The 12,724-nt window shown below is 41.2% G+C and overlaps 2 pseudogenes; both read left to right on the top strand.

Annotated features, from left to right (window-relative positions):
* Positions 1-4,974, top strand: part of LOC101995676 — a 20,856-nt pseudogene extending 15,882 nt beyond the window's left edge.
* A 30-nt stretch (positions 4,975-5,004) lies between these two features.
* LOC102000350 lies at positions 5,005-6,321 on the top strand (annotated as a pseudogene).
* Positions 6,322-12,724: the final 6,403 nt, after the last annotated feature.

The raw sequence follows: 12,724 nt of genomic DNA on the forward strand, positions 1-12,724 counted from the left end.
ATATGCTATAGAGATTTGCATTGGTATGAATCTTGGTTTATTGATACAAATTTAAGGTCAATTCTGTTATACTGTGTATATGTATTTCTGATCTTGATTAAAATATTGTTTGTGCAGCTCATTTTAAAATGTAATGTATAATTAAGAAACATAGGTTAATAGATAGTCATCTATAATAGTTAAGCTTGTAGTCATGTTAGTTAGGTTTTCTAGATATATAGAGATATATTTCACTTAGATAGGTATTCTTTTTTAAGATTTATTTATTTATTACATATACAGTATTCTGCTTGCATATATACTTGCAGGCCAGAAGAGAATACCAGGTCTCATTGCAGATGGCTGTGAGACACCATGTGGTTGCTGGGAATTGAATTCAGGACCTCTGGAAGAGCAGCCAGTGCTCTTAACCTCTGAGCCATCTCTCCAGCCCAGATAGGTATTCTTCAAACCTTTCAGAGACCTTCAGAATATGGCATTTACAGTGTTAAGAACTTAGGACTTTTCAAGACAATGAGACACATCTGCTCCTGGCAGCATCAATTACTTCAAGAGAAAGATGGGCATTGAAGAGGCTCCTTATGGAGTTGATTAGCCATTTGGGCAAGAAACTGCTCTTTTCTGGACTGCTTGATAGTATGCTGTGTGAACTGGACATGCAGGACCCACAAAAAATGACTGCTAAACTTGCTTAAAGGTGAGACAATCCTTTGGGGTTCCCACTTCATGAAAGAGTCTGCAAGACATTCTTCAGGACACAGAAAAAAGTAACTGACAAACTGCCAATACAGGCAAAACTGTCTTTAAAATTTCCTGCTTCAGGAAAATGTCTGCTAGATACTATGGGACTGTAGGCTAAAGACAGATGCCCCAATGGTACAGAAAAACTTTGGGTGACTGTACAGGTAGCGAGATGTCTCTGTAAATTCTAGAGTTTTGGAAGTTGCTTACAATGCACTTCTAGATTACTTAGGTAATATTATATCCTTCTGGAGTCTTTGATGGAGTTGAAGAATAGATAGATAGTTATAGTTTTCCTTAGTTATGATAAATAAAACATATAAATATTGTAGCTGTAATTCTTGCTTGGTACCTGTTTTGTTACATGTAATTTTATGTTATGGTCCAGTGCCAGCCTGGACCATAAATTATTTCTCCAGACCAGAGGGGAGGTGTGGGATTAAAGACACAACCCACACGGCTTTATTAGGAGGGAGTTTTCAGTGATCGCTCATGAAATCCTGAGTTCACATCCTGAAAATTCATTCCATGTTTATTTTCCAAACAGCTTTTATACCAAAACGTAAACTGGGGGGGGGATTCATTAGCATTCTGTTTCCTAGGCAACCAGACAAATGTCTCTGGTCATATCCATACCTTTGACCACGCCTTTCTATGTCCATTTTGTCACGTCTTTCTATCTTCCTGCTCTGTATGCCAGCTCTGTCACGTAGGTTGAATTAACACCTCTTCCCAGGCAATCTCCATAATTACAAAGAAGGGAGCAGAGTGATATTAGCATATCCTGATCCTTTTAGGATGGCAACATCTGACTGAAAGCCTATGTGACTACCTTCTGTGTGGCCATGTATGAGCTGGCCTGTAAGTTTGGCTGACATACAATGTAGGGCCTGTATAATATTGCCCCACAATTTTATTACATTAAAGTTAAAACCTTCTTTTTTATTTAAACAGAGAAGGGGAGGTTATATGGGAATCCCCCTCTGTATGCTATGAATATCATTGGTAAATAAAGAAACTATCTTGGGCCTGCACAGATCAGAATAGAGGTAGGCAGGGAAAACTAAATAAACTGAATGATGGGAGAAAGGAGGCAGAGTTAGGAAGAAGCCATGGAGCCCCACCAGGGACAGACACCAGAACTTTACTTCATAAGCCACGGCCATATGATGATACACAGATTACTAAAAATGGGTTAAATTAAGATATAAGAGTTAGCCAATAAGAAGCTAGAGCTAATAGGCCAAGTAGTAATTTAATTAATATAGTTTCTGTGCGATTATTTTGGGAGTCTGGGCAGCTGAGAAACAAACAAGCGGCCTTACTATAATGCATGACTATCATATCCTTCCAATGAACTAAACATATGCCTAAGGGTGAGGAGGGGGACTGTCCCAGAATTTCTACCTCAGTCAGATACACAGAGACAAAGATGCCAAAAACAGACAACACACAACACCAAGGGCACACAAAAAGATTTTGCCCCAACAAGTCAACTAACAAGAGTTTCAAAAACAGCAATAGCTTGGATTCTCAGGAGGGAGCAACCCTCCAGGCTCAATCACACTGAAAACCATCCAAATATGAGATTCTCCATCTCTTCAACATCATTACCAAATTGTATAAAAAGAACAAATATTTTAAAATCTGAGTTAACTTATAACATTAGAGTCCCTAATCAGACCAATGAAAACAATTATAATTGTCCTCAAGTATATTTGTTAATTATATCTATGAAAAGTATTTTCGTGGAAGTAACTCTTAATAAGGGCCCTGAGAGTCCCTGACATAGCAGCCTGAAATTCTACCTATTTCCCCAGTGACTGTTTCTCTAATGAATGGACAACACAAACCTTTTTATTAACTTTTTATTAAATCTGTTGCTATTTTTGGAAAAATCTACTGTGTCTATTGATATAGTCTCACACAAAATAGAAAATCTTCCTAAATATCAGTCTCACACAAAATAGAAAAGCTTCCTCTATTTTTTATATGGAAACCACAGCAAGCTCAGTAAGAAACAGTAAGGCCTTGCTTCAACATTACTTCAGGTACTAGAAGGCAAACTATAATTCAAACCTTCAACTGGTCAAGGTATCTGGCTTTTTGTTTTTGTTTTGTTTTATTAGTTAGTTGATTTGTTTGTTTTTGATATTTTGGCTTTTTGTTTTTGCTTGTTTTTGATATTTTGGATTTTTTTGGTTTTTTTTGTTTTTATTTTTGTGTAGCTGACCTGAACCTGCTCTGTAGATCAGGCTACCATGGAACTTGTAGTGATCTTGCTGCCTCTGCCTCCCAAGTGCGGGCATTATGGGCATGTACCAACATGCCAGCCCATAACAGTTACTGAAAGCCCAATAAGGAACTGATAATTGACCAACATGCACCTTGGAGAAATCAATGAGTTTATTAGGGTTACCTACAGGAATGTGGAAGACTCAATGGGCAGCTGCATCACGATAAAGCTCCCTGCAAAAATTCCAGGTGTGTAGTTTGGCTGGTAATTTCCATCGAAGTGCTTACTGCTTGTATAATTTTCAAAGGGCGCTGCAAATCTTGTAAGTTTGAGGGATTTCCTGAATGTTGTGAGTTGTTTATTTCCTGAGGCTTGTAAGTTTTGTTTACTTGAGTCTAAGGCTCTTCTTCCAGGGTAGAATAGTTCAATTTGGAAGAAATTGCTGTACAATAATTCATTCTGTTCCTCTGGCCGCTGCTTAATATAAATGTATTTCAGGGAGAGTCAAAAGGAAGGGGTAATAACTGATATGCCACGGGCTATGCAGCTAGCAAGAAAACTGGGTTTTCCTTTTGTTAGTTGAGTATCTGTTCCCACACCCACTTCCATCTGCCTGTGAGTATCTGCCCCTACCTCCACAAGCAGCTGTTGATAGTGTTTATAGAGTCACGCATTTGAATATGTTCCTAAGCTTCTGAAGGGCAGACACTAGCTCTCAGATTTCCCAATAGTTCCCAAAAATTATTATGCATTTCTTCAATTCATTCTACTTATGTTTCTTAAGTAACTACTATGTCTAAGATGTATGTTAAGGACCAGGAAAACACGAACTAAGTCACACACAACCCAGTCTTCAGGTACCTTGTGAGTAAACAGATAAATAACCTATTGCTTAGCATTGGTTATAAGGTTTGTCTTGTGTGCATTAGTTATAAAGCTTGCTATTTATTAAGCTATTTATGTGTCAGATTAATGTGTGTAATAGCTCCGATAATTCTCAAAACAACCCTGTGAAGTGGGTTCTGTCACTGTTTATTTTTACAAATGAAAAAAAAAACTTCAAGGCACTGAATAATGAAGTAACTCACCCAACGTTCTACAGGTAGCAAAAATAAATACCAAGACTGGAGGACTCTTCAAATGACCTCTGGTCACTACTTCATCTTTTTTTTTTTTTTTGATTTTTCGAGACTGGGTTTCTCTGTGGTTTTGGAGCCTGTCCTGGAACTAGCTCTGTAGACCAGGCTGGTCTCGAACTCACAGAGATCCGCCTGCCTCTGCCTCCCAAGTGCTGGGATTAAAGGCGTGCGCCACCAACGCCCGGCCCACTACTTCGTCTTAAGTATAATGGTTCACCCTACATGTTGGAAGAAGACTAACACTGAAGAGAAACGGAACCTTCTGTGTTGTTTATCACAGACTCGAGACAGCACTGTTGGTAAAAAGGGAATCCTAAGAGCAAGACAACGGTGTCAGTGTTTCTGTCTTCACAGTTGTATGATCCAAACAACGGGGAAAAAGACAAGGCAGGCGTGGCAGCACATGCCTGTAATTCTAGCTCTCAAGACGCGGAGGGCTGGGAATTGTGAATTCGCAAATAGCCTAGAATACTAATTGAGATCCTGTCTAAACATAAACAAAAGAGGGGGCTGAAGCGAGGGCTCAGAGGGTAAAGTGTGCTTTCTGTTCTTGCAGGAGATCTGAGTTCTAGGACAGTTCTGTTCCCAGTCTCTGTGTTAAGTGACTCACAACTGCGCCAGGGAACCCAATGCCCTCTTCTGGGCTCTAGAGGCACCTGCACTCATATACACAAACCAACGTAGATACATGCAATTTTAAATCATTAAAATGAGGAAGGGCGAACTGCGAGTCAGACCCAGAACTACAATTCCCGGAAGGCGATGGGGCATCGCGAGGCGCGGGAACTCTGTGTGCGCATGCGCGAGGCCGTTGGAGCTCGTTGCTGTTCGTCGGTCGTGCTGCAGGCCTCGGAGTAGGAGTCTGTGAGACAGGCCGGTCTTCAACTAATGCGGGCTTTCAAAACCTCTGAATCCGTGCACACAGTATACAGGAAATAACTTCAGGAGATTCCGGACCAGAGTAGCAAAATCACCACCACCAACTTCACGTGGAGACGGGATTCCAGTAAGACTTCTGAACGGCTCTCAGACATGGCGGGTGTCTCTGGTTTGGAGAAGGACCGTAAGAACATTACGCATGAACTGCCTTCAAACCTCGGCCCCCCCAAGAGCCCTTCAAGGAAATGGCTAAAGAGCGAAGACAGCGACAGAGCCTTTGTGATCATCCGTAGGCCTAAGCCGAATCAAGAGAACTTTCCAGGTATTTCCTGGGACTCCCTTTCAGATGAGCTGCTCCTTCGGATCTTTTCCTACCTGTGCCTCCCTGCGCTAGTCCGTGTCTCCAGAGTCTGTAAAAAGTGGTACCACCTCTCGCAAGATGGGAATCTCTGGCAAACCCTTGACCTTGCAGGTGTAAAACTGCACCCGGATGTGACTGTCCGTTTGCTTTCTCGAGGGGTGATTGCCTTCCGCTGCCCACGATCGGTTATGGAACAACCACTGAGTGAAAGGCTCAGGTCTTTTCCTGTAAAGCACATGGACCTGTCGAATTCAGTTATAAATGTGGCAAGCCTCCATGGAATTCTGTCTGAGTGCTCCAAGTTACAGAATCTAAGCCTGGAAGGCCTGCAGCTTTCGGATCCCATTGTCAACGCTCTTGCCCAGAATGAAAACTTGGTGCGACTAAACCTTTGTGGGTGCTCTGGATTTTCTGAGTCTGCCGTGGTGAATCTGCTAAGCAGCTGTTGCATACTGGATGAACTGAATCTCTCCTGGTGCTTTGAGTTTACTAAACAGCATGTGAAAGCGGCTGTGGCACATTTATCAGCCACCATCACCCAGCTCAACTTCAGTGGCTACCGAAAGAACCTCCAGAAAACAGATCTTCGTACCTTAATTAGACGGTGCCCCAACCTTATCCGCCTTGATTTAAGTGACAATGTCATGATAGATCAAGACTGCTTTCCAGATTTTTTTCAGCTCAACAACCTTCAACACCTCTCGCTCAGCCGGTGCTATGATATAATGCCCCAGAGTCTACTTGGACTTGGACAAATCGCCACACTAAAAACACTACAAGTTTATGGAATCGTGCCAGAAAATACCCTACAGGAATTGAAAGACTCCCTTCCCCATCTGCAGATTAATTGTGCCTATTTTACCACCATTGCAAGGCCAACTATCGACAACAAGAAGAGCCAAGAGATTTGGGGTATCAAATGCCGACTGACTCTGCAAAAAGCACGTATAAAGTGCTTGTCATAGGCTGATGTCATCCCTTCCTTTGGAATGAGGAACACAGACAGCAAATCCAGTTTCTGAAGACCTTGGTTACCTTTCCTATTGGTTTTCCCGTAACCCTCATTGTATATGTATGTTTAGAGAACCATTTGTAAGGGAGAACTATGAAGTATTGCTTTTTCAAGAATATAGAGATGTTTCCGTCAGTGCTATGCTCTCAGATTCCAAGTGTTAGGTCTTTAAGTTAGCCCATAATTTCAAAATAGCTTTTTAGAGCAAAGTTTGAGTCAGTTCTACCAAGTGCCTTTTAGATTAAGTTTATTTAGAATTGAGTTTTTAAAAATTACTCCTAGTTCACAGTTTTCATGCTGTTTTTCATAACTTGTTATCTCTTTATTATTCAGTAATTTATAAAACTTGATTTTGAAGAACAATAAGGTATATGTTTGGTGACCTGGATGGAAAGAATCATAGGCTGCTAGCCTTTGAAGTAGCCATTAATGTATTATGTATGTTCCCAGGCTATGCTTTGTCCCCAGAATCCTAAATTTGATGAGGAAATATTTTATTTGTACTTTAATAAATAGTGATGTGGGACTCCCCTCTGTATGCTGTGAATGTTTTATTAACATTGGTTAATAAAGAGCTGCTTGGGCCTATAGCAGGGCAGTATAGAACTAGGCTGAAAAACTAAACTTAATGCTGTGAGAAAGAAGGTGGAGTCAGGCAGATGTCATGTATCTGCTAAAGGAGAAAGACGCCAGAACCTTACCACTAGGCCACAGCCTTGTGGTAATATACAGATTAATAGAAATGGGTTAATTTAAGATGTAAGAGCTAGCTAGAAATATATTCTATTTCTATATTCATATTTATATTATATTATATATATAATATATATGTATATATGTATTATAATATATTAATATTAATATATTCAGGTAGTCCATGAATAGGGATTCGCCCCTGTGGCTCCCTGGACCTTTTTGTCTTTTGTTTGTCCATGGGCCCATCGGCATTTAAAAGAACTGAATTTTGAGCTCGTGTATTCGCCATGAAATTGACCCTTTCCCCCTCCAACTCTTCAGGATTATCCTGGGATCTGGGAGGGGGACCAAACCCTGTCTCCCCTAATCACTGTCTATTCTTAGTCTAAGGACTTTGACATTGTCCTTAGTTCTCTTCTTTGGGTATTTTGGGCAGTCTCTAGCCCAATGCCCTTGTTCCTTACAGTATGCACATTAATTCTTTCCCAGCTGGGGCCTTTGTTACCTCTCAGTGTCCTGTCCTCTTCTCCAGCAGCCAGGCATCTCAGTTGCTTCCTAAGTTCTGCTGTAGCAGCTAGCAGTATGCCAGCAAGGTGCTGGTTCTTGTGCTACTCCTTTTTCATTTCCTTCTCATTTGTATTTTCCCTTCCATAGTATACTTTCTCTGTCACTGCAAATAACTCTCTAATATTCTTTTCTCCTAAGCATTCTAGCCTTTGTAATTCCCTCTTGATATCTGGAGCTGCCTGATTAATGAATGATAAAGTCAAAGCTGGCACACCTTCCTGTGACTGGATCATATGGTGAATATCTTCTGAAAGACTGACTCTTGTCACTGCTCCGAAAATGTCACTGGGCTCTCAGCTAATTCCTGACTGACATCATAGAACTTGTTCAATTTTGCAGGCCATCTTGTAGCTGCTTTGAGAGAGCCTGGCAATAGACCAGGAGATTCCCCTTATCTTCTGAAATGTTGTAGTCCTACGCAGGGTGGGTTAGGGGGCATACTGTATCTATGAGAGCTTGGTTGGCTATAGGCCCTCCAGTGGGTCCCAGAACCAATTTCTGGGCTTCTACTTGAACCTGGTTCCTCTCTTCCATGGTGAACAGGATCTGCAAGAGCTGTTAGCAGTCATCTCAAGTCAGATGATGTGTGAAAAGAACAGTTTCAAGGAGGTTAATCAAGTCTCAGGGATTCTTGGAGAAAGGGGCATTTTGAAATTTCCAATTATAAAGATCACTGGTGGCAAAGGGCCAATAACGGAATGTTGATTCCCATCTTGGTCAGGGGGTACAGTGGTCCTCAGGGGACAAGCCACAGTGGAATCAGGAGCTCCCCTCTCTGTCTCCAGGTTTAGGAGTATAGATATAAGAAGGGAGAAAAAGATGTCTTTCTCAGAATTTCCACCCTAAAAGACTGGGGGGGGCAGATGGGACTGAGGAAGTTGAGGTGCCCCTACCAGGTGAGTATTTCTTATCTGCTGCCAGTATCTTGACCTGCTGGGAAAGAAAAGCCTTAACCCAAGAAAGAGGGTCTTCTATCAGACCTCTCCAGGTTACAGGGTGTCCAGCTCAAGGTCTGAACACAATGTCCTTCATAACCCCAATCAGACCAGCATTAAAGGTCCCCTCTAGAAGTCATCTGACATTAAAAGCAGGCCATTCTGTGCTGTAAAGAGTAATAAACTTTCCTTTGTGAATTTTAATTCCTTGGTTATGAGCCACAGCCAGGTGGTGATACACAAATTACTAGAAATGGATTAAATTAAGATATGGGTTAGACAATAAAAAGCTAGAGCTAAGCTGGGCGGTGGTGGCACACGCCTTTAATCCCAGCACTCGGGAGGCAGAGACAGGCTGATCTTTGTGAGTTCGAGGCCAGCCTGGTCTACAAGAGCTAGTTCCAGGACAGGAACCAAAAAGCTACGGAGAAACCCTGTCTCGAAAAATCAAAAAAAAAAAAAAAAAGCTAGAGCTAATGGGCCAAGCAGTGTTTTATATAATACAGTTTCTGTGTGATTATTTTGGGTCTGAGCTGCCGGGCAGCCAGAAAACAAACAAGCAACCTCTTACAAGAAACTGGCACCCATTTGGGACTGACTATATCCACATAAAACCTGAGAAAGCTTGGAAAGGAACTCTAGACACAGAAAAACAAAGTTTAGCCACATTTTTTTTTCTGGCTTGCAGTGTGCTGCAGCTCCCATAAGAAAGGTTTCCCTGATTCAGCAGTAACAGAAAAAAAAATGAGCTGTTTTGAAATGCAGCTTCCTGGGCCTTGCCGCCAGCACAAACTCTGGCTCTTGACTTAATTACTTTTCTATTGCAGTGAAGAGATGTCATGACCAGGACAATGTATAAAAGGAAGCATTTAACTAGCGTCTTTCTTACAATTTCAAAAAGTGAGTCCATGACCATAGTGGTGGAGAACATGGCAGAAGACAAGAAGGCATGGTACTGGTGCAGTAGCTGAGCACTCATATCCCAACTGGCAGGCAAGAGTCAGAGAGAGAGCAAGACTGGGCCTGGATTAGGCATTTGAAGCCTTGAAGTCCACCCCCAATGACTTACCTCCTCCAGTGAGGCCACACCTCCTAATCCTTCCTGAAGAGTCCACAAATTATAAACCAACCATTCAAATACATGAACCTATGAGAGCCATTTGCATTCAACATACCACATGGACCTAAGGCACTCAAATACAAACACAAGATTAATTAAATAGTTTTTGTTTTAAAAAATCAAATCGGGCTGGACAGATTCTGGTTCAGTGGTTTAAAAGGTTGCAGAGGACCCAAGTTTGGTTCCCAGCACCTGAGTCAGGCAACTCAGAAGCACTTCTAACTCTTAGGTCCAGGGATATCCAACACCTCTGATGACTTCCATGGGCGCCTTTATTTACATACATATACTCCCACACAGTCACATACATACACATAATTGAAATAATGAGTTTTTAAAATCAAACCAAATATTTAAAGATTAAAAATCATAAAGATTTATTTTGAAATGATTATTTGACATGCAAATATATTCATTTGTTAAAGATTAAAACAAATTTGCATACTAACAAGATGGGTAAGCTTATTTATTTTTTTCACAAAGAATTAAATCTCAGCTGAATATATATCCTACAGAATGGAGATCATCTTCAACATTGCTCAGAATTTGATATTTTGATATTGTAATCAGCAATGTTGAGAATACCACTCCACATAAATATGTAGTACAAGATGCCAGGAATATGTTCAGGGTTAGTTTGGAAATTTTGAAAATTCTGTATGAATCTCAAGGCAAAATTTACTTAACAGTTTTGCTTGGTTTGGGTTTTGTTTTGTTTTGTTTTAAAGAAATTTGAGTGAACAACTCAAACAGCAATTTTCAAAATCAAACATTCTTATACAACAGAATCCTTATTGGATAGTTATATACTAAGAATTAGTATTAGAAGTCTTTATTTCCCATAATTAAACCACTGTGCTTCAGTAAGCATTATACACTTTATAAGTACAGTAAAAAATACTACAAATCATGACATGGAATATTCTAGAATCTGAACCAAGGTGTTTCAGACAGTGTTTGTTAGCATTCTATGGCTTGATGGCACATGCAGTGCAAAGCATACATGTTGTATGTTAAGAAAACTGGCCAGGCATGATGGCACATGCCTTTAATCCCAGCAGTTGGGAGGCAGAGGCAAGCTGATCTCTGTGAGTTTGAGGCCAGCCTGGTCTACACAGGGAGGTCCAGACCAGAGAGGACTACACAGTGAGAGCCCACTTCAAAAAACACAAAGCAAACAAGCAAGCAAAGAGCCAAACCTACAGTAAAGCTATGTGACAGAAACACCTCGGATTCATTATGCATTTGATTTTGAATTAATATTTGGTCATTGCGCATTCAGAAAGCTTGACATTTTTGCCAATTCTATTTTTGTGATTCTCATCTTCAGTTACTCCATATGGATTCATGACCCACCTTCTGAGAAGCTGTGAGCCAATGTTGTGTCATTCTAACACTTGGCAGTTGACAGTCTGGAGCAATAAGGCCATATCTAGTGACATTTTCTGACTTCCTTCACACACTGGTCATCATATCCCAAGAGACTGTCCCAAGAAAAAAATTCTCATGACCTCTCAATACCTTAATTCCCAAATTTAGAACTTTGTGTCATTTTCACCCCATTTCCAAGGCCAGACCCAATTCACAGTGTAACATGAGGGGCCTGCTTGTTGGGGTTTCTGTGCCTCCCAGTACCCCACAGCTGGCAAGTCCCAAAGAAAATCACACAGAGAGTCTGAATTACTTATAAACTGATTGGTCCATTAGCTCAGGCTTCTTATTAGCTCTTGTAGCTTATATTAACCCATTGTTCTTATCTATGTTAGCCACATGGCTCAGTACCTTTTTCAGTGTCACATGTTGTTTCTTCGGTGGTCTGGGTTGGACTGGTGGAGGGAGCTTCCTGCTTCCCAGAATACTCCTGTTCTCTTTGTTCCACCTCTATTTCCTGTCTGATTTTCCCACCTATACTTCCTGACTGGCCAATCAGCATTTATTTAAAACATGATTGACAGAATACAGACAATTCTCCTGCACCATCACAGTAAGGAAAATGGATATCATGGGGAGAGCCACAAGATTCTGAGGCTATTTTTGCAATCTTTTCTTATGCTGATGTTTCTGAATCCACTGTCTTTACCCCAGGGAAGGACACTTGAGGTCGAGCTTATGCCCTGTCCATACCTTTTCTCCTAGAGTCACTAGAGCAAAAGCAGATTGCTAGTTGCTTCTGGATCCAAAGCAGTATTTTGGCAACTCTCACATCAAGACCATCGGTAGGAAACAAGGAATGCAGCGCAGCACAGCAAGGGGGTGATGCCCGGTATACATGACGTCAAGGGTTCAATCCCTAGTAATGGACACCAAAACAAGCAAACCAAAATAAGAACTTCCCAGAGGTGGTGGCACAAACTTGCAATATCCAAGCACTGGGAAGACTGAGGCAAGAGGATTGCTACAAATTCAAGGTCAGCCTGGGCCATAATAGTTGAGTCCTTATCTCAAAACAAACTAATAAATGAGATCACTAGTAAGTAAAAAGTCACCTGCTAGCACATGGCTAGTAGTAAAAGTCCTCCTGCCTACCGGGAAGTTCCACTGGAACCTTTAGAGTTGTAGCATTGCCTCCAGGGTTGTCTCCTCATATAATCCTTGTGAACTGGCTCATCAAATAGGAAGGCTGCCATTTAAGAGCCATTCTCTTCCATAGCACAACAGAGGGGATGTCATGCTCATAAGAGACGTCCAGAAGCCTGAATCCAGATCTTGAAGACAATATAAACCATGATCTCCCAGCAGAGAACTGAGACAGGGAGTGAAGGAGCCTTTGGCCAGTTAAAGAGGGATTTTAGGCATGTAAAAGGACATCATCTTATAACTTTCTCTAGCTCTTTTCTCCTGCCCTCTCCTCTCCTTCATTACAGCTTTGTCTAGCTCTTTTCTTCAAGCCTATCCTCTCCCTTCTCCAGACTCTCATCCTCATTCTGGTTAATTCACCTCTACTGTAAGTTGCTAATTAATGATTCTTTAAAATATTCTTCTTTTTCATTCTCTCTCTCTCTCTCTCTCTCTCTCTCTCTCTCTCTCTCTCTCTCTCT

Source organism: Microtus ochrogaster, chromosome X, assembly GCF_000317375.1.
Source record: "Microtus ochrogaster isolate Prairie Vole_2 chromosome X, MicOch1.0, whole genome shotgun sequence".
Lineage (NCBI taxonomy): Eukaryota > Metazoa > Chordata > Mammalia > Rodentia > Cricetidae > Microtus > Microtus ochrogaster.